Source organism: Loxodonta africana, chromosome 24 (genome assembly GCF_030014295.1).
Source record: "Loxodonta africana isolate mLoxAfr1 chromosome 24, mLoxAfr1.hap2, whole genome shotgun sequence".
Classification (NCBI taxonomy): Eukaryota; Metazoa; Chordata; class Mammalia; order Proboscidea; family Elephantidae; genus Loxodonta; species Loxodonta africana.
The window spans coordinates 46786792-46809491 of NC_087365.1; the positions used below are offsets into that span (position 1 = coordinate 46786792).

At 37.7% G+C, this 22700-nt stretch overlaps 1 protein-coding gene across 15 annotated transcripts in view; it reads left to right on the forward strand.

The window, feature by feature from the left end:
• NCOA3 (nuclear receptor coactivator 3) overlaps positions 1 to 22700 on the forward strand; it is a 129428-nt gene that overhangs the window by 24458 nt on the left and 82270 nt on the right. For 2 of the 15 annotated variants that reach the window (XM_064276168.1, XM_064276170.1), the window contains one exon: positions 6840 to 7011. The exons of the other annotated variants lie outside the window; for them this stretch is intronic. The gene's annotated coding sequence lies outside the window, so the exon portion shown is untranslated. Of the gene's footprint in view, positions 1 to 6839; positions 7012 to 22700 lie in introns of those variants that run through there. 15 annotated transcript variants of the gene reach the window in all.

A 22700-nucleotide genomic window follows, 5' to 3' on the forward strand; every position in this document is an offset into this window, starting at 1 on the left:
AGCTGGGTGAGATGTTTCCTATCCATGTTAAATAGTGTGTGAACGGGTGTGAAGGAGGAAGGAGGAGATGAGGCTTAGCACTCGTTGACGAGGATGCCAGCTTTTGCCAAATTTCATCAAATTTAAGATGCCGTCACTTAAAAAATTAATTATTTTATGTACCACTAAGAAAATGTAAAACTGTCAGTTAAACTATGGCACACTGTCAATAGCATGACATGTTCTATATAAATATAAAAACATGAAAAAACCTTAAGAATTTCTAAAGTAAAGAATACGAATAGTTTTACATACACACTCTCATTTAACTATCATAAAACCTTTTAGAGGTAGGTTCTTTTACCTCCATTTTAGAGATGAAGAATTTGAAGTTTATGGTTAAGTTCACAGACTCTTCAAGGAAGAGAATCCAAACTGAGGTTCTTAAATTCCAGGTAAGGAAGCCCTAGTGGCGCGATGATTAAGTGCTCTGTTGCTAACCAAAGGGTTGATTCGAACCAACCCAGCAGCTACTTGGGAGAAAGACCCGGTGGTCTGCTTCTGTGAAGATTATAGCCTACTCTGTCACACGGGGTCTCTGAGAGTCAGAGTCAGCAGTGCCTAACAAGGCGGCAGACCGTGCCCTTTTCCCACCCTGCACTGCTTCAAGAGTCAGGAAAACAAAATACTACATTATCCTATCAGCTCTGGCTTGAGGATTCCTAGCTGGCATGACTTTAAACATTTTCTTAATGTAACTTATTTTTCCTTTTTTTTAAATCAACAAATATCTTTGTATCTACTTTGTGCTTAGCTACTCTGTGTTAGTGTATATACAAAACAATATAAGACTATCTCTTTTAAGGAATTTACAGTCTATTTGGGAAGATGAGAAATAAACATGAAAGTTAGATAAGTAGAGAAGATTTAAATAACATTTCAGAGAATAATGAAAGAGTTTTAACAAGGCAGTGCAGGATTAACTGCCAAATAAATTGTGCAAATAATTGCTTTTGGAGTTTAGAGGAGGGAGAGATTGCTTGAGGCTGGAGTAATCCAAAGGAGGATTTAAATGAATTCCTGGGAGCTATTTTCAGCTAGTGAGATTATTTACTTTACTTTTAAAATGGTACTAATGTTTATTACAAATGGAACTGCAAGCTGTTGAACACCAAGAACTTTGGTACCTTAATTTTTCTTTTTTCTCTGTATGAGTGCAGAGGAACTGCTATGCCATAGAAAAGCTGAAGAAATCATGTTTTCTACATTTATTTGCTTCTGTGATACTGCTTTTAGGAGAAACACCTTTGATTGGAAAGGGAGAAGTCTCCCTTCCCCAAATGCCTTGAGTGCAGCTCAGATTTATAATTGGCACATTTATAAAGAGTTATACTTTGTGAAAGGAGCCCTCGTGGCACAATGATTAAGGACTTTGTTCGAACTCACCAGCTGTGCCGAGGGAGAAAGATGTGGCAATCTGCATGTAAAGATTTATGGCCTTGAAAACCCTGTAGGGGCAGTTATACTCTTGTCCTACGGGATCACTATGAGTCATAATTGACTTGCCAGCAGCGAGTTGAGGTTTTTGGTTACACTTGGTGTGAGCCATGGCCAAGATTACTGTCTGTGGCTCTTAGAGTTCATGATGAACTTCTAAAGGCTGGAATCAAACATTAGCTCTTCTATGTTATAATGTTGCCTGTTTCGAAATAACCAAAACCAGCACCAATTGCTGTCCAGTCAATTTCAACTCATAGTGGGCCCTATAGGACAGAGTTGAACTGCCCCATAGGGTTTCCAAGGCTGTATCCTTCACGGAAATCAGACTGCCACATCTTTCTCCTGCGGATCAGCTGGTGGGTTCAAACCTTTGACCTTTTGGTTAGCCCGAGTGCTTAACTACTGTGCCACCAGGGCTTCTGCTTAAAGATACAAAAGACTAGTTCACTGTACTTCAGGAGGCCGCAGTTGATAGTGTTTCAGACTGCAGTCCTCAATGAGGTGCTCGGAACTCAGTATCTGGGTTCCAAAGCCTGTTGCTTGTTTTGCAGACCAGTCAGTACCATGACAGTAGAGATTTGGGAAGCAGAACTGCATTTTGGACATGGCTGAATAGTCTTGGGCATTTTATTTAACCTTCTGGAGACATCTGAGTTAGATGATGCCGAAAATTTCTTTCCCGATTTTTTTTAAAAACATTTTTCATATTTTTTAAACTGATAATACATGTACGTAAAAAAAAAAAAATAGCTAACAAAAATTCAGACTCTTAGGAAGTGAAGTTTTCCTCCTCTTCTAATTTCCTAGTTCCTTCCTTCATCAGAGGCAATCAGTGTTTACCATTTTCTTTTCTGCTTATTTACAAACATATCTATCTGTACATAACATATATATATATATATATATATATATATATATATATATATATATATATCCACTGCCTTTTTTATAAGTGCACATTGTTGTGGTTGTTAGGTGCCGTCGGTCATAGGGACCCTATGTGCAACAGAACAACCCTATGCACAACAGAATGAAACGCTGCCTGGTCCTGCGCCATCCTTAAAATTGTTGTTATGCTTGAGCTCATTGTTGCAGCCACTGTGTCAATCCACCTTGTTGAGGGTCTTCCTCTTTTCCGCTGACCCTGCACTTTGCCAAGCATGATGTCCTTCTCCAGGGACTGATCCCTCCTGACAACATTTCCAAAGTATGTAAGACGCAGTCTCGCCTTCCTTGCTTCTAAGGAGCATTCCGGTTGTACTTCTTCGAGGCAGATTTGTTTGTTCTTTTGGCAGTCCATGGTGTATTCAATATTCTTTGCCAGCACCACAGTTCAAAGGCGTTAATTCTTCTTCAGTCTTCCTTATTCATTGTCCAGCTTCCGCATGCGTATGATGCAATTGAAAATACCATGGCGTGGGTCAGGCACACGTTAGTCTTCAAGGTGACATTTTTGCTTTTCGATACTTTAAAGAGGTCTTTGGCAGCAGATTTGCCCAGTGCAGTGCGTCGTTTGATTTCTTGACTGCTGCTTTCATGGGTGTTGATTGTGGATCCAAGTAAAATGAAATCCTTGACAACTTCAGTCTTTTCTCCGTTTATCATGATGTTGCTCATTGGTCCAGTTGTGAGGATTTTTGTTTTCTTTATGTTGAGGTGTAATCCATACTGAAGGCTGTGGTCTTTGATCTTTGAGCACATGTTATGGTATGTTTAAAACAATTTTGCATTTTACTCCTTACAAATAACAGTGTATTTTGGAAATGGTTCCATATCAACACACATAGATCTGTGTGATTTGTTTTAGCATATACAGAGTCATTTTATTAATGTACCATAGTTTCTTTAACCAGTTTCTAATTGATGAGAGTTTGTTTGCAGGATGTTGCCATATATCAACAGTGCTATAGTGAATTCTCTGGTACGTACATTGTACTGTAGCTTTAATTTGCATCTCATGTTAGGAATGAGATTAAACCCCTCTTCCAGTGTTTAAGGGGCATTTGTATTTCTTTATTCGGTAACTTCTTCATATTGCTTGTCCACTTTTCTTTTGGGCTATTCATTTTTTTCTTACTGATAATTTTCATATATTAGGGCATTTAAAATCTGTTGCAAATACATTCTGTGCTTTTAAGAATATTTTAAAAATAGTACTGAAATTATACTTCCTTGACAAATAATGCTTAATTTTACATAAAAATTGCTACTTTCCCAGTCTTCTTCATTAAGTTTTATGTAGCTCATCTTGTACATTTTTATACAAGATGAAATTATACTTCTTTCAGATATTTTGAATATAATATACCTGAAATGTTTTTAGTTAGCAATTTCAGTTTGTTTTAATAACTAGTTTTTGTATTTAAAAGGACACATGTGAGCTTCTTTCAACTCAGTGAAAAGAACTCTGTATCATTGTTTCCAGGAGAGAGTTTGAGAAGGGGACACAGCAGTAATTGGGTAGGAGTTTCTCGTACTCTGAAGATTCTCTTCAGATGCTCATCCCTGGTTTAGGTTATGTTCTTGATCCTCTTTTAGCAATTATTCCTCCCCCTCCCACTTTATTTATGGAAAATTTCAAACATAAAAAAGTAGAATAGTATATCGATCCTCATGTATTCATCACTCAGATTCACCAGTTATTAATTTATGGCCTATCTTGTTTCATCTGTATCTCCACTTACTTATTTTATTATCATCACTTAATTTGTCATGCAAAAATTTATGGAAGCCTTGGTGGTGTAGTGGTTAAGAGCTACAGCGGCTGACCGAATCCACTTGATGGCAGCGGGGTGATCTTGTTTCATCCGTATTTGCACGTACTCATATTTTATGGCCTTGTTTTTTGCCATTCGTTTCAGTGCAGCTTAGACTTCTTCTTTCAGTACCATCAGTTCTTGATAATATGCCGCCTCCAGAAATGGCTGAACGTCAAGCAATTCTTTTCGGTACAGTGAACCTGTGTTTTCCTTCCATCTTCTTTTGGTGCTTCCTGTGTCATTCAGTATTTTCCATTTAGAATCCTTCAGTATTGGACCTCGAGGCTTGAGTTTTTTTTTCAGTTCTTTCAGCTTGAGAAATGCTGAGTATGTCCTTCCCTTTTGGTTTTCTAACTCCAGGACGTTGCATATTCCGCTGTAATATTTTGTCTTCTTGAACCACCCTTTGAAATCTTCTATTCATCTCTTTTTACTTCATCATTTCTTGCATTTGCTTTAGCTACTTGACGTTCAAGAGCATGTTTCAGAGTCCCTTTTGGCATCCATTTTGGTCTTTTCTTTATTTCTGTCTTTCTTTAATGACCTTTTGGTTTCTTCACATATGATATCCTTGATGTCATTCCACAGCTCATCTGGTCTCCCGTCATTAGTGTTCAGTGCATCAAATCTGTTCTTGAGATGGTCTCTAAATTCAGGTTGGATATACTCAAGGTTGTATTTTGGCTCTCATGAACTTGCTTTAATTTTCTTCAGCTTCAACTTGAACTTGCATACGAGCAATTGATGGTCTGTTCCACAGGCGGCCTCTGTGCCTTGTTCTGACCGTTGATATTGAGCTTCTCCATCATCTCTTTCCACAGATACAGTTGAGTTGGTTCCTGGGTGTTCCACCTTTGTCTAATCGCAGTTTATGTTGTTGAAAAAAAGTATTTGCAGTGAAGAAGTCGTCGTTGCAAAATTCTGGCATGTGATCTCCGGCATTCTCTTTATCACCAAGATTGTGTTTTCCAACTACTGATCCTCCTCCTTTGTTTCCAAATTTTGCATTTGAATTGTTAGTAATTATCAATGCATCTTGATTGCACATTTGATCAATTTTAGGGTGCAGAAGTTGGTAAAATTCTTCAGTTTCATCTTTGGCATTAGTAGTTAGTGCATAAATTTGAATCATAGACCTACTAACTGGTCTTCCTTGTAGGTGTGTGGATAGTATCACCGTCAGGATAGATCTTGAAATGTTCTTTTTGATGATGAATGCGGCACCATTTCTCTTCACCTTGTCATTCCTGGCATAGTAGACCATACGATGTCCAAATCAAAATATCCAATACCAGTCCATTTCAGCACACTGATGCCTAGAATGGAGCCCTGGTGGCACAGTGGTTAAGAGATCGACTGCTAACCAAAAGGTCAGCAGTTGGAATCTACCAGCTAGTCCTTGGAAACCCCATGGGGCAGTTCTACTCTGTCCTATAGGGTCACTCTGAGTTGAAATCGACTCCCCGGTAGTGGTTTTTTATGGATTTAATGCCTGGGATAACTGTTTATGAGTTCCATATCATTTTTGACAACTTCCAATTTTCCTAGATTCATTGTTCGTACATTCCACATTTGGATTATTAATGGATGTCTGCAGCTGTTGCTTCTCATTTTGAGCTGTGCACATCAGCAAATGAAGGTCCTGAAAACTCGACTCCATCCACGTTATTAAGATCAACTGTAGTTTGAGGAGTCAGCTCTTCCCCAGTTGTATTTTGAGTGTCTTCAACCAGAGGGGCATATCTTCTGGCACTATACCAGAGAGATTTCTGCTGCTATTCATTATGTTTTCATTGGCCAGTTTTTTCAGAAGTAGAGCACCAGGTCCTTCTTCCTAGTCTATCTTAGTCTGGAACCTCTGCTGAAACCTGTCCATCAACAGTGACCCTGCTGTTATTCGAAATACTGGTGGCATAGCTTCCAGCATCACAGCAACATGCAAGCCACCACAGGATGACAAACTGACAGGCATATGGAGACCCCAATATTTAGCACCTTAAAACTACCTTTATTATCTTACACAGTTTTTATGAGTTTAGGAATCTAGGCGTGGCCTAGCTGGGTGGTCCTGGCTCAGGGTCTCTCATGAATTGCAGTCACGCTGTTACCCAGGGCTGTTGTCATCTGAAGATTTGACAGAGGCTTCAGGATCTGCTTCTGAGATGGCTCATTTAAATTGCTGTTGGTTGTCCTCCAGAGTTGACTGAGCAGAGAAAGGAAAGCTGCATGCCTTTTAATGACCCCAGAGGTGTTATCCTACCATTTCTGCTATAACTTTTTTGGTTACGTGGACTTACCCTGAGAACTGTGTGGGAGGAGACTAGTTAAAAGTATGAACACCAGAAAGTGGGACCACTGGGAGCCATCATGCTGGCTGGCTACCACAGTGTCATGGATTGAATAGTGCCCCCCAAAAATATGTGTATCAATTTGGCTAGGCCATGATTCCCAGTATTGTGTGATTGTCCACCATTTTGTCATCTGATGTGATTTTCCTGTGTGTGTTGTAAATCCTGTCTCTGTGCTGTTAATGAGCTGGGATTAGTGACGGTTACGTTAATGAGGCGGGACTCAATCTACAAAATTTGATTATGTTTTAAGCCAATTTCGAAAGCAGCACCAGGAGCAGAGCACGTCCTTCGGACCTGGGGTTTCTGTGCAGAGACACTGCTAGTCCAGGGGAAGATTGATGACAAGACCTTTCTCCGGAACTGATAGCAAGAGCTTTCCCTGGAGCTGACGCCCTGAATTTGGACTTCTAGCCTACTAGACTGTAAGAATAAAATTCTGTTTGTTGAAGGCATCCTTTGGTGGTATTTCTGTTGTAGCAGCACTAGATAGCTGAGACACACAGTAACACTCCTTCATATGTAGTGTGGTTTATCAGGAGACATGATGTCTGTTTTTCTTTTTGTGATACTAGTGACCGTTGATCAATATGTACGTCTGTTAATTTATTAGGGATAGAAAATAAGTGATATTCTAATTTTATTGTGCTCGTTTTGCTTGATAGCTGGAATATATAAGAGAACATTTCCCATATCAACTCTTTGGTTACCTAGTGTTAGAATTCACATAGTAAAGATGGGAAAAATGTTTGCCTCTTTGCCTTTACGTACTTGTTTTTAAAATAATGAGTTGGTTTACTTAGTATTCCCCAGTGGTGAAAAACATTTTTCCCAAAGTTTTAAGAAAAACCTTATGTTAAATATCTTTCAGACTTATAAAAAGGTTGCAAAAATAGTAGAGGGTCATGTATTTTCTTCTCCCAGTGTTAACATCTTGCATAACCATTGTATAATTATCAAAACTAAGAAGTTAACATGGGTACAATATTGTGAACTATACATTTTACAAAGTTTTGCACTGTTTTTATGTTCCTGAATCCAACGCTACCTTTTCTTTAATGATTTCTCCCTGGTGCTTTCTTTTGTTCTTTTTCTAGTTTTTTGAATTGAGTGTGAGGTGTGTGTAAGAATATATCTTATGTTTTGTATGATCCATTTTGTCTGTTTTAGTTTTTTTTTTTTTAAATATTGCTTTTTTGGTGAAAGCTTGCACAGCAAATTAGGTTCCCATTTAACATTGGCTACACATACAGTTCAGTTGACATTGGTTATTTTCCACATTGTGTCAGCATTCTCATTATTTCCATTCTGGTTGTTCCATTTCCATCATTCTTGCTTTCCTGCTCTGCCCTTCCCTGTCATTGCTTTAGAATAAATGTTGACTCCATTTAGTTTTTTTTTTTTTATTTTTATTTGATGTTTATGAAGCTTGTATTTTTGCTGAAACTACTGCTTTTATATTAAAACCTTTATATAGTACACTTAACCCATTTTTTTTGGTTATTATCTGTTAGTTCCTTACTTTCTGGAAACCCAGGTGGCGTTGTGGTTAAGAGCTATGGCTGCTAACTAGAAGGTTGGCAGTTTGAATCCACCAGGCACTCCTTGGAAACCCCATGGAGCAGTTCTGCTCTGTCCTGTAGGGTTGCTATGAGTCGGAATCGACTCGATGGCAATGGGATTTTTTTTAATTGAAATTACCTAGTAACCTCTTTTTTCATCAGTATTTGATTTAAAAGAATTTTCTTTTACTTCCAATTAATATGTATAAGGCAGTCAGCAAGTTTATTCTACTTTTTGTATGATCTCTTTATTTTCCCTCATTTTTTGATAGTCATGCTATAGGTACATTTTCAAAGCACATGTTGTTGTTGTTGTTAGGTGCTGTCGAGTCAGTTCTGACTCATAGTCAGTGTGTGTACAACAGAATGAAACATTGCTTGGTCCTGCACCATCCTCAGAATCGTTGCTATGCTTGAGCCCATTGTTGCTGCCACTGTGTCAGTCCATCTCATTGAGGGTCGTCTTCTTTTTCGATGACTCTACTTTACCAAGCATGATGTCCTTCTCCAGGAATGAATAAGGAAGACCGAGGAAGAATTGATGCCTTTGAATTGTGGTGTTGGTGAATATTGAATATACCACGGACTCCTGAAAGAACCAGCAAATCTGTCTTGCAAGAAGTACAGCCAGAATGCTGAAAGCACATAGCCATTATTGACTATGACTTCTCCTATCTAACAATTAGTTTTTTACAGATAAATAAAAATCTAATTCCCACACTGTTGATGTTGATGTAGACTCTCCATTTATTTGAGTTGTCTGAAACTCATTCTTTTATAAATTCCTGAGGAAGAGCTATGGAACAATGTTTGAGTTCCACTATGTTGGAAAACAGTCTGCAGCTTAATGCTTGAAATCCCGTTTGTCTGGGTATAAAATTCTTTTCTGGAGTGTTTGAAATATATTCGTTAATTATCTTTGGGCATAAAGATTTGCTTTAACAGTCTGTCAATTTGGTTTTCTTTATAAGTGAGTTAGATTTCTTTTGTCTTTGCCTGGCCGTGCATAACATTATAAAAGTTTTTAAAAAAATAGTATTACGCATTGGTGTTGGTCACTTCAAGTCATTTTTCCTCAGGAATGTAGTGAGTTCTTTTAATAGGACCTCCTTTCTTCCCTTCTTTCTCCTTCCTTACCACTCACTCACTCATCAGGAAAGTTTTCTTGTAGTTTTTTTCTTTTTGTTTTTGTTGTTACAGTTTCTTTGTTTTATTTTTGGGACTCATACATAAGTTGGATCTTCGTTGTGTGTCATTTATGTGAGATAAACTTCTCTACCATTTTTGGACTGTTGTATCTAGTTAGCTTCTCAACATGTCTGCTCGGATTTCTAATAGACGCAACGTGTTAAAAACTGAACTTCTGATCTTCTCTGCCAAATCCTTTTCACTAGAAACCTCTATCATTTGTTAACTCCATTCTTCTAGTTTTTCAGGCCAAAAACCTCGACTCTTTCTCTCACCTGTATATCTCTGTCTTCACAGTGTACCTGGAATCTTTCCATATTTCAACATTTTCAGTGCAATGACTGTGTTCTGAGTCAACATCTTCTTTTGCTTGAGTTAATGTGATATTATCCTAACAGGTCTCCCTGCTTTTTACCCTTGCCTCCTTATAGTCTATTAGTAACACAACAGCTGGAGGGATCTTTTAAAACCCTAAGCTGGCTTGTCATTGCTCTCCTTAAGACCATTCAGGGATCCCCATTTTCACTTCAGAGTAAAAACCAAAGTCCTTACCTTCATCTGTGAGGCCTTTTATGACTTGCCCCTGTTACGTCTCTGATCTCACCTTTTACTCTTCTCTCTGCCTTGCTCACTCTTGATCCAGTGCTATTCTTCATCAAATGCAGACACACTCCCGCCTTTGGGTGTGCCCTCTGTATGGAATTCTCTTTCCATCCTATATGTTTGACTTACCACATCTCTTTACAGTCTCAAATCTCACTTTTTTTGGTAGGCCTACCCCGTTCTCCCTCATAGCATTAATTCTCTGATATACTGTAGACCATATTTACTGTTTATATGTTTTTCCTTGATAAAATATAAGCTTCACAAGGACAGAGATCTTGGTCTCTCTTGCTCACTGATAACAGCTAAAACGCTTAGATAAGTGCCTGGTACATGATAGATGTTCTTGATTTATTTCTTGAGTAAATAAATATGCCTTACACTTCTGTGGGGTTGCCTTGAGTACGAGTCAACTTCAAAGCAGCTGGTACCAGTATATTTCTTTGAAAGGAGGATGTCCTTTTGAAACCATTCTCCCAGTCCTGTCTCTGGCACTAAGCCTTTCTGAGTCATAGCATATCTTTCATCTTCAAATTCCATGGGAATAGATTGGTGAAGTCCCTGGTGTTTGCTTTTATTTTAGTTCCTGGTTTATTTAGGCTGGCACTGTTTATAGAAATCCAGTCAAGATAGAAGTTGACTGTGAAATTGGTTAAAGATAGGGTGCTCTGTTAATATGGAGAAATCATGCAACCACCTATCATGTATAAAAATGGAATTCTTATTCAAATTTCCTTATTCTGCCAGCTTAATAACAGGTTCTTTGACTGTATTTCCTATGGTAGTTTGAGGAGAGGGGGTGGTAGGTATAAGCATTCATTAAGATGCAATTGAAAATCGCTTTTTAAAAATATACGTATGTCTTCCCAATGTTTCTGTAATTCTACGTCAGCAAATCAAGAGAGTTACAGTAGTTCAGAAGGGATTATATCATGATAGTTTGAGTAGTCTCCCAAAAGAAGGCCACTCTACTCTGCGTACTGCTATCAGGTATAATATGTGAGATATAGCAATAAGACCGTCAGTTAAATGCTTACGGAACAGGATAGATCAATTAGCATCATAAAGGGTCTCTAAAGAAGTAAATTGTAGTGAGTTTTTTTTATCGTAATGGGTGACAACTTTTATTGAGAACATTTAAATATTTCTCAGTTTGGGTTTAATGTAATGCATAGAAAACGTCAACGGTGTTATAAAAACTTGTCTTATTACAGAGTTAATAGATGTTTCCTGTAGGTGATAGAAATTAAAGTTTTTTAAAAAAATCATTCGTTTTATACCTACTTATCTTTTTTTTTTTTTTTTTATCTATTCATAAGTATATATACACAGTACATGAAAAACAGGAATGAGGTCATGTTACCTCTCACTGTATGCTGTGAACATTTCAGAGGCTGTGTAGTATTTCATTGTATGGATATAGCATAATGTAATCAATTTCAGATGTTCCTCATTTAGTTTCCTTTTTTTTTTTTTTTTGCTGGTATAAAACAGCATTGTAGTGAAAATCTCTTATTCATGTACATCTTCCAGTTTCTAATTTCGTTGAAATGAAACCTTTTTATGGGTGTTTAAGTAGTTGCCCCAAGTAACTCAGAGCTAAACTAGTGCTCATACATTAGGACACCTTTACACTGCCAAACAAATGGATGCTAGCCCCTGCCAGCTCTCATTGCCCCTGTGGGTTTAATTTGCTGGAGTGACTCAGAATTCACTGACAACATACCATACTTACTATAGGTCTGTTACAACCAAAAAGGATACAAAGGAAGAGACACAGTAGGGTGAGGTTTTGGAGGGACCACAGAACAGAGCTTCCATGTCCCAAGAGAGACTTTCTACCCTCTCCTTTGCATGGGCACCAACCAGGAAGCTCCATCTGAGCCTTAAGTCTCAGAGCTTTTCTTGGCCTCACCCCATGGCCGTGATAAATTACATCATGCCTCCCTGAGGCTTAGGCAGCATTGGGTCTCCAGGTGGATCTACAGTTCATTCTACAGCTAGAATGAACTAACAAAGGCCACATAGCTTTCTACAAGGTGATTCCACACCTTGCAGATGGAAGTGAAGTAATTTTTGCATACTGTTCTGTAATGTTTTATTATTCCAGCATATGTGGTGGAAACTGTTCCAGGTTAATCAGTTGAAATCCACATTATTTATTATGGTTGCTACTGTGCATGTAACATCTCCCTCCCCACCCCCCAATGGGTATACCATCCTTTAAATAACCTGTTCTTTATGAAACGTTGCATTGTTTCAGATTAGAAACTTATGCAATAAATGCCTCACTAACTTCTTAAGTGAACAAGACTGGGATTTGCACAGTTGATTTTGCATTTTAAAATATCCCCTCTCTTCCACCCCTTCTTTTTATTGGAAACAGTTTAGGGAGCTTACTTGTAAAAAATGCAATAGAGAAAATTACCTGGTTTTACCAGTGTCCACTGAAATGAAACACTATTTTTGGCTGTGAATGACTTATATATTTGTTTTTAGTTAAGTGTTTCAGCAGTATATTTAATGCTATTTGATGCAGAGCATACCCACTAGATCCTTAACTTTTTTGAATTTGTTTCCTTTAAAATGTTGCCTTTTTTTTTTTTTTTTAAAGATTGTTTACAAGCTTTAAGCCAGTTAAATACCTGTGAGTTGATAAATGTGTTAAAATAGAGATAAGCAGGTAGTGGTTTTTGGTCATATGTTGTGGTATAGCCTTTCTAAATTATTCTATATCTTGTCTCTGAATTCTTGAGTATTTTGGGTAGGAGAAAGCCCAGCTTCCTCTTTTGAAAACTGTTATGATTGGTGAGGAGATGGTTTAAGTGATGGGACAGTGCTTCTTCATGTTACAGTTACAATTGGAAATGTGTTACAGTTTGTAGAACTCTCAAGTACTTCATTTTAATTTTAATAAATCTTGCGGTCAGTTTTTCAGCAATATATATTATAAATTTTGTTTCTGAAATTTGACTAAGATTGCCTTGATGTGGATTAACAGAGCACTAAAAAAAAAAAAAAAAAAAAAAATTTTTTTTTTTTTTAATGTATAGGTATTAAGCTCCCCTCTCCCTTTTACTTAAGGAAAGGTGCAATAGGAAGTAGGTTTTGAAGATACATAGTCAGAGGTTTAAACGTATTGATGTTGTTTTAACTAGATATAACTGTGAGATAGAGGTTTATATAGCGAGGAATAAAGATAACTGGAATGAATAAAAGTCAAAAGTTTCATGCACTTCAAAAAATTTTTAAATTGTGCTTTAGGTGAAAGTTTATAGTGCAAATTAGTTTCTCATTCAAATTTTTATACACAAATTGTTGTGTGCCATTGGTTGCAATCCCTGCAGTGCGTCAGTAGTCTCCCCCTTTCTACTCCGGGCTCCCCCATGTCCATTCGTCCAGTTTTCCTGTGCCTTCTTGCCTTTTCGTCTTTGCTTTTGGGCATGTGTTGCCCATTTGGTCTTGTATGATTGATTGAGCTAAGAAGTATGATTGACTGAGAATAAGAAGCACATTCCTCACGTGTTATTTGTTTTACAGGCTTGCCTAACCTTTGGTTGAAAGGTGAACTTTGGGAATGGCTTCAGTTCTGAGTTAGCAGGGTGTCTCAATTACACACTCTTAAATAATGTTTGTGTCTTTAACTCTTGTCCTGTTGCTAGCTTTATATGTGGAGAGGCTACCTATACATTAAAAAGTGAATTTAAGTATATAGGATATAATTTATATATATATGTACAGTATGTACTTATATACCCAAAAAAAGCCAAACCAAACTCATTGCTGCTGAGTTAATTCCAACTCATAGTGACCCTTCGGGACAGAGTAGAACTGTCTCATAGGACTTCTAAGGAGTGCATGGTGGATTTGAACTGCAGACCTTTTGGTTAGCAGCTGTAGCTCTTAACCAGTATGCCACCAGGGTTTCTGTAAGACCTTCAATGAGATGGATTGACACGGTGACTGCAACAGTGGGCTCAAGCGTAACAACGATTGTGTGAGGGTGGCACAGGACCGGGCAGTGTTTTGTTCTGTTTTACATAGGACTGCTATGAGTCAGAACGGGCTTGACGGCACCTAACAACAAGAATATATAATGCAGATTAGGTTCACAGCTTGCAGATATGCACATTAAGTGATAACATTCTAGAGAAAATTTTGTTGTTGTTCTTGAGGTCTGAGCTTCAGAATTAATGCTGAAAATTGATAAAAGGAGAGACACTTCATAAAGGCTCAGAACATCAACATGCTTCTCTGAAAATTGATCTGACTTTGTCTAGTAGTTTGAATGGTTAAAATTCACTTGAACATTGTTATCTTCCAGCTCCAACCATTACAAACTTATGGCTAATCTTATTTTTATTTATACTTTTCCCCATACTAAAGGGGTGCTCTACTGCTAACCAAAAAGTCCGTGGTTAGAACCCACTAGCTGTTCCACGGGAGAAAAATGTGGCAGTCTACTTCCGTGAAGATTAGAGCCTTGGAACCCCTATCGGGCAGTTGTTCGGCTCCATCTTAGAGGATTGCTATGAGTCAGTCATCTCTATGGTAATGGGTTTGGTCCACCCCCCGCATATTATCTTGAAGCAATTCCCAGATGATGTAACATTTTATCTATAAATTTTTTAGTATTTTTAAATGATAAGGACTATTTACACAGTATTTTATTGCCTTAAAAAATTCCATAATATCAGATATCCAGGCATGTTCAATTTTTCGGTTGCCTGAAATGCAATTTTATGTTTCACAGTTTGTTTGGATCAGGTTGCACACATTGTTATGTATACCGTTACATTTCTTTTAAGCTCCTCCTGAATCTTTTTTTTTTTTTTTTTTTTTACTTCTTGCAGTTTATTTGCTGTAGTAAGGATTTTGCGTCTAAGTGGTGCCATTTAGCACATTCTTCTGTCCTCTGTATTCGCTGTAATTTGGTGGTTAGGTGTAGTGGCTTGAACAGAGAACATGTAAACAAAATCCATTTCCAGATTCTTAAACTTTGTCTTCTTAAATTCTTCAGTTTGTCTGCTTGAGAAAGCTTGCAGAGCTTGCAGGTGTCACCCTCCACTACTGTTCTCCTGACTGCCAAAAAAAAGGGGATAACGCTCTTTCCTTACTGTGGTGTGCTGCCAGTGGGTGGAAGAAAATAATCTGGGTTATGAAACAGAGGGACCATTAGAAATATTGGTGTCAGGGTTTAGAAAGTAAATGACTAATGACCTGGTAACAAATGGTCTGTTAGGTGATTTTCAAGTGTGTTTTTCTCAAAATTAAGGGGAACTTAAATTGTTCCGAGAGATCATAAAAAAATATTTTGATTGTTCACTGAGGTTTTTGTCATGTAACTAAAATTGTATGCAGACAACTAAGTGATACTGTGTTCCTATAACTCCTTTTACTTATTGATCTAATTATTTGGATCAGCAAGTTGTAATTATAATTTTAAAACAAAATATGTATAAATTAGAGAGTACTTGCATTTTAGCAATAATATTCATCCAGGTCACCTGAACAGATTGGGAGTGGGGATGAGAAGGAAACCCTGCCCTTGCATCTTAACAGATTGGCTTACAACGAAAAACTTACTTTTTATGTTTATCAAAATTTGTATATGCTTATTTTTTTATGTTTTTAACAATTATATCTTAGAAATGATTATAGTAACAATTTAGAATGAAATGTTTTTCAACACTAGAGCCTATAAGCAGATGGAAATTTAATTATTTTTTCAATTTATGTACTTTTTGGTTACAGTGAAGGGCTGATCAGTAAACTGCTTTCAAGCATAAAATGGTATCTCATGATCAAGTTCTGTGGGGAAAGAGGAATGGAAATTTGTATTAACGGAGAATGAAACAATTGTAAAATTTGTGACTGTTAGTGAGGGATGATACAAACTTAAGTTCCTTTGAATACACATAGTGGTATAATAATGTATTAAAAGTACTAATGCTTGTAATATCTTAGAAATGACTGCTTTCTAACTAAGTAAATTGAGGAAAAATGTAAATGTTAATTTACAAATGTTCTGGGGTATAGTCTTCCAAGACCTTTCGGTAGGTACGTGAACAAGTAAGTTTGAGTCCTTCCTAAAACTAACATTTAAGTACCTGCTTGATGGTCAGGCATTGTGCTGGCTGTGCTGATGGCAAAATGATCAAAGTGTCACAGACATGACTTTCAAGCAATAGACTGGGTGCAGTGGTAAAGAGCTCGGCTGGTAACCAAAAGGTCGGCAGTTCGAATCCACCAGCTGTTCCTTGGAAACCCTATAGAGCAGTTCTGCTCTGTCCAGTAGGGTCCCTGTGAGTCAGAATAGACCTGACGGCGGTGGATTTAAGACTGCTTTATGTCTGAAGCAGAAACGCATGACTATAAAAATATTAAATGTAAAGAAGTCCTCCACCCCTATCCCCTGATCCTTTTTTAAAGACATCTGATTCTAGTTCTTGGTAAACAAGCATCTGGCTCTTTAGTGTGTATAAGCAGAATTACAAATGCATATTTTATATTTGGAATTTTAAGCCAACCCTCCCCACCGTCATGTTTTCTTCATCAAAGTGCTGGCTAGAAAATAAACGTTCATATTCGGATGAATGTTTCTTCTTTTTTGACAGAGATTGAAAGTAGAATAATGGTGACCGTCAAAAAATTTTTAAATTACTATTTGGTTGTATCTTAGCAATTTATTTTGCCCATATAGGAAACAAATGAAAGGAAAAAAAGAAAAAGTTTTGCATGGTTTAATGTTTCACTGTTGTTGTTAGGTACCTGGTCCTGTGCTGTCTTCATAATCATTACGCTTGAGCCTATTCTTTTGGCCACTGTGTCAGTCCATTTCGTTGAAGGTCTTTCTCTTTTTCTCTGACCCTCTACCAAGCATGATGTCCTTCTCCAAGGACTGGTCCCTCCAGATTATGTGTCCAAAGTATGTAAGGTGAAGTCTCAAACCATACCTTGCTTGTAAGCAGCATTCTGGCTCTACTAGATCTGTTCCTTCTTCTGGCAGTCCATGGTATATTCAGTATTCTTTGCCAACGTCATAACTTAGAGGCTTCAGTTCTTCAGTCTTCCTTATTCAGTGTCCAGCTTTCGCATGCATGTGAGGCTATTGAAAATCCTGTGGCTTGGGTCAGGCACACCTTCCTCCTCAATTTGACATCTTTGCTTCTTAACACTTAAAAGAGGTCTTTTGCATCAGATTTGCTGAAGCAATACATTGATTTCTTCACTGCTCTTCCATGGGCGTTGACTGTTGATCCAAATAAAATGAAGTCCTTGATAATTTTGATCTTTTCTCCATTTATCGTAATGTTGCTTGTTGGTCCACTTATGGGGATCTTTGTTTTCTTCATGTTGAAGCGTAATCCATATTGAAGACTGTAGTCTTTGATCTTCATCGGTAAGTGCTTCAAATCCTCTTTGCTTTCAGCAAGCAGGGTTGTGTTACCTGCATAAGGCAGATTGTTAATGAGTCTTCCTCCAATCCTGATGCCTCGTTTTTCAATATTTGCTTATCATACAGATTGAATATGGTGAAAGGATACAACGCTGGCACACACCTTTCCTGATTTTAAACCGTGTAAATATCCCCTTGTTTGAATAACCGCCTTTTGTTGTATGTATAGGTTGTGCATGAACACAATTAAGTGTTCAGGAATTGCCATTCTTTGCAGTGATTTCCATAATTTGTTATGATTTACACAACCAGATGCCTTTGCATAATCAATAAAACACAGGTACTTTCTGGTACTTTGTTTTCAGCCATGATATCCCTGGTTCCACGTCCCGTTGTGAATCCAGCTTGAATTTCTGTCAGTTCGCTGTCCGTGTACTGCTGCAACCATTTTTTAATTATCTTCAGCAAAAATTTACTTGGGTTGTGATATTATTGATATTGTTTGATAATTTCCGCATTCTGTTGGATTACCTTTCTTTGGAATAGGCATAAGCATGGATCTCTTCTAGTCGCTTGGCCAGGTTGCTGCCTTCCAAATTTCTTGGCATAGATGAGTGAGCGCTTCCAGGTGTTGAAACATCTCAATTCTGGGACCCTTGTTTTTCACCAATGCCTTCAGTGCAGCTTGGACTACTTCCTTCAGTACCGTGGGTTCTTGATCATATGCTACCTACTGAAATGGTCGAACGTCACCAGTTCTTTTTGATACAGTGATTCTGTATGTATTCCTTTCATCATCTTTTGCTGCTTCCTGCATTGTTCATTATTTTGCCCATAAATTTCTTCAATATTGCAATCTGAGGCTTGAATTTTTCCTTCAGTTCTTTCAGCTTGAGAAATGCTGAGTGTGTTCTTTCCTTTTGGTTTTCTAGCTACAGGCCTTTGTACATTTCATTATAATCCTTTATCTTCTCAAGCTACACTTTGAAATCTTCTATTCAGCTGTTTTACTTCATCATTTCTTTGGTTTGCTTAAGCTATTCTACATACAAGAGCAACTTTCAGAGTCTCTTTGGACATATGTTTTGGTTTTTTCTCTTTCCTCTCTTTTTAATGACCCTTTGCTTTCTTCACGTATGATGTCTTTGATGTCATCTCACAACCATCTGGTCTTTGGTCTTTAGCGTTCAAGACCATCAAATTAATTCTTGAGATGGTCTCTAAATTCAGGTAGGATACACTGAAGGTTGTACTTTGGCTCTCGTGGACTTGTTTTTAACTTTCTTCAGCTTCAGGTTGAACTTGCGTAACGAGCAGTTGATGGTCTGTTCTGCAGTTGGCCCCAGGCTTATGCTGACTGATGATATTGAACTTTTCTGTTGTCTTCTTTCCATAGATGTAGTCAGTTTGATTTCTGTGTATTCCATCTGGTGAGATACATGTGTCTAGTCACCTTTTATGTTGTTCAATCAAGGTATTTGTAATGAGTAGGTCGTTCTTGCAGAATTCTATCACGCAACCTCCAGTGTCATTTCTGTCACCAAGGCTATATTTTGCAACTACTGATCCTTCTTGTTTCCACCTTTAGTATTCCAATCACCAGTAATTATCAATCTTGGTTGCATGTTTGATCCATTTCAGACTGCAGAAGTTGGTAAAAATCTTCAGTTTCTTCATCTTTGGCATTAGTTGTTGGTGCATAAATTTGAATAATAGGCATATTAACTGGTCTTCTTTGTAGGTGTATGGGTGTTACCTGTCACTGACAGTGTTGTACTTTGGGATCGATCTTGAAAAGTTGTTTTTACCATTAAGGTAGCTTAATGTATGGGTTTCCCTCTGTAGAAAAGAAGTAGGAAGGCTAAAATTGGGAGGCTAATGTAAACATTTCTTAAAACGAATTTTTAGTTTTTTTTTTTCGGTTGAAGGAAGCTCTGTTCCCTGAGTTTTTAAATACTGATGCACCAGGTTGGTCCTTTTGCTGAGGATGAGGCACTTTTGTGGTAGTGTTGCCATGGTAACTGCCTTTCAAGCGCTGCCTCAGGGTCACTCATCAGTTATAGCCCTGAATACTTGGATTTTGTTACAGAAAAATATCAACACTCAGTGGATAAAATGAAGTGAATTATCACATTGTATTACTCAATCCAATCTTGCAAAATTTTACTTATAAACAGTATTTTGTGTTAACAGTATTGAGAAACTATATTTTCTTTGAATATTGAATGTTAAACCTGACTTTTAAGAAGGCTAATGGTTAATCTAGAAATTAGCCTTTGCCATATTTTCTAATACTTTGACTTTTCTCTACTTGTGACATCTAAAAAAATGTAGCAGCTTTATTTTATTGAATTTATGTTTAAGTGTATACAAACATACATGCCTCAATATTCTTTTTTGGATATGAGACAAGGGGAAAAATTTCATAGTATTTTTTTTGGGTAAACTTAGCTTGATGTTATCCATTGCCTGAGCCTTTGTTTATATTAGAACAGGACCATCATTTTATTTCCTCAAACTCGAGTTCTTTCAGAGATCTACTGTCTACCTGGTTTGTTTTATGTACTATTTGTTTGTCTCATGCTGCTTTTAATTTTCCTCATCCTTACTTTGAGGGTTTTACCTTTTAGTTATTTGTAGATGTTAGGCCAGAAAAGCTCTTTGTTACAGGTTTTCATATATTGTTCTCAAACCTGTTTTCAGTGTAGGAAAATGTGAAAAGAAATGCCCCCTTGCCTTAGTCTTTATTTTCTTATGCGTCTTGTTGCAGGGAGAAAAAAATTAGAGGCATGTGCCCCCATTAGTCAGGAAGGCGACTTTGACATCAGAGATGAGAAGAGAAGCCGTACTCTAACAAAGAAAGCGCCACTGAAACAAACAATCAGATCGCTTTTCAGACATATATGGCTGAAAAATTGGGTCATTGAGCTAATGAGAATCTTACTAGTTCCCCTCTCTCCATGTGAATTGGACGAATTGGTTATCACGAAGCATTTTCATCTCTGCTCTTGCATAGCAGACGCCTTTGCAATGTCTGATCAAGACATTTTGCATGCTTGAAATTTCAGTGACTACAGAGCTCTATAGATAGTACTGCAAATACGCAGGGTAGTATATAGCAGCTAATGTTTGTTTCATTTATGCATATTTATGAAGCCAGGTATGTTATCAGATGCTATTTTTGCTAATTTATTTGGAAAAGAAAATAGATTTAAAACTGTAAGCTGTGATATGAGGCACCATGATCTTAAAAAAAGAGTATCAGACTGGGATTCCAGGACACTGCACTGGTCCTTCTTCTGTCTTTTACCGTGTGAACTTGGTCAGGTCACTTACTTCATTTTTCTCATCTGTGAAACAAGGTGGTCCACTTCTATTATGACCTTCCATGATTCTAATGTCAGAATTATTCTATGTAGTGAAGTTTTGGTCATCTTCAGTAATGCAGGAGGATTGCAGTTTATACTAATCTAAAATGCTAAATCTTTTCAAGTTAATTTGATTTTGAATGTAGATTTTTATATTTCTGTAACCAGTAGCTGATTCTGTCTGACTCAGGGCAACTGGATGTGTGTCAGCGCGGAACTGTGCTCTATAGGGTTTTCAGTGACTGATGTTTCTAGATTGCTAGGCCTTTCTTTAGACATATCTCTGGGTAGACTTGAACCTCGAACCTTTTGCTTAGCAGCTGAGTGTGGTAGCCATTTGCACCACCCAGGGATTCCTTAGATAATATTAAGGTATTTTAGATGCATATTTAAGTAGGCTGTTTCGGGTGATGAAAGTTGAGAAGAAATTGAGAGTGGGGCTTAGCGGTTTTTAAAATGTCTTTTACCTGATTCCACATTGTTAGAATTGGCTGTAGAAATAGAAGCTGAAAGAGTATAGAATAGAAATGGAGTTATCTTCAGCATGGGATTAGTGTAAATTCTAGACTTTTTCAGTGAGAAAGAAGAGTTAAAGTCCGTTCTGCTTTTCTTTTTTTAGTGTGACCCGTTCCATAGCACAGGAACGCATTAGTTTCTACAGATGGTACACATTCGCGTTCTTTGTTTATTTTTTTTAGTTAGAAAAAAGTTTTTAAAAACTTACAGAACGGAATATGTGAATAAGAAGTGAAAGTTATTCATGGTTTAGTGTATCCTCTCATACCCATTTCCGTGCTTATATAAACACATGTAGTTTTTACTGTTGAGTCATACTGTGCTTACGCTGCTGTTGCCATCTTTTTGTCAGTAAATGCAGATCTGCTTCATTTTAAAAATAATGGCAAACATGGACTTCCTATATAGGGTCGCTATGAGTCGGAATCAAATCGACGGCACTGGGTTTGGTTTTTTTTGGTATCAGTCAGAATCGATTCGATGGCAGCGGGTTTAGTGGCTCAGTAATAGAATTCTCGCCTTCAACAGAGGGGACCTGGGTCTGATTACCAGCCAGTGCAGCTCATGTATGTGTAGCCATTACTCGTTTGTCACTGGAGGTTTGCATGCAGCTATGATGCTGAATAGGTTTCAGTGGAGCTTCTAGACTAAGACGGGCTAGGAAGAAAGACCTGGTGATCTGTTTCTGAAAAAACGGCCAGTGAAAACCCTTGTGGGTCACAGTAGTCCATTCTGCAAACGATCATGGGGATGGCGCAGGACTGGGCACTGTTCAGTGCAGGGGGCTTTTGGGGGACTGACTTGACTGCAGCTAACAGCCCCAGTTGATTCCTACGCGTAGTGACCCTAATAGTTAACCAGCCCTCTGTTGATTGGCTGATAAAAGTGACACAAAGAATATCCTTTTTTCTTCCATCTTTGCCTACTTGTGCAAGTATTTCCATAGGACAGATATCTCTAAGTTGAATTTTCACTGTCGGAGGGGTATCTTTCATGTTTTGATGGATACTTCAAAATTGCCTTCCAGAAAGCTTCAATAGTTTATACAGTCCTGTTAACAGTAACACCCACTTTTTGTGTACAATTGTTTGGATAATGATCTTATCATAGCTACCATTTGTTGAATGCCCACCTTGGGTCAGGAATTGTGCCAGGTGCTTAATTTAACTCTCTCTAATCCTGATAATCTTGCAAGGTATTATTTTCAGCCCCATTTACATTGCAGGAATTTGAGGGTCAGAGAGGTGAAATAACTTGTTTAAGGCCACAGAACTGCCAGCATTGGGGTTTCATATCTCTGATTCCAAAGTTTGTGTTCCTTCTTTCCAAAAACAGTGTCTCTAATACTGCTCAGGTTGAGAGGACCATCTTTATAGGTGCACATAAAAATTGAGAATATACACACGTTCCTTCAAAACACGTTATATAGTCACATAATACACAAAATGTTAATAGCGCTTCAGGTGAGTCATAGTCCA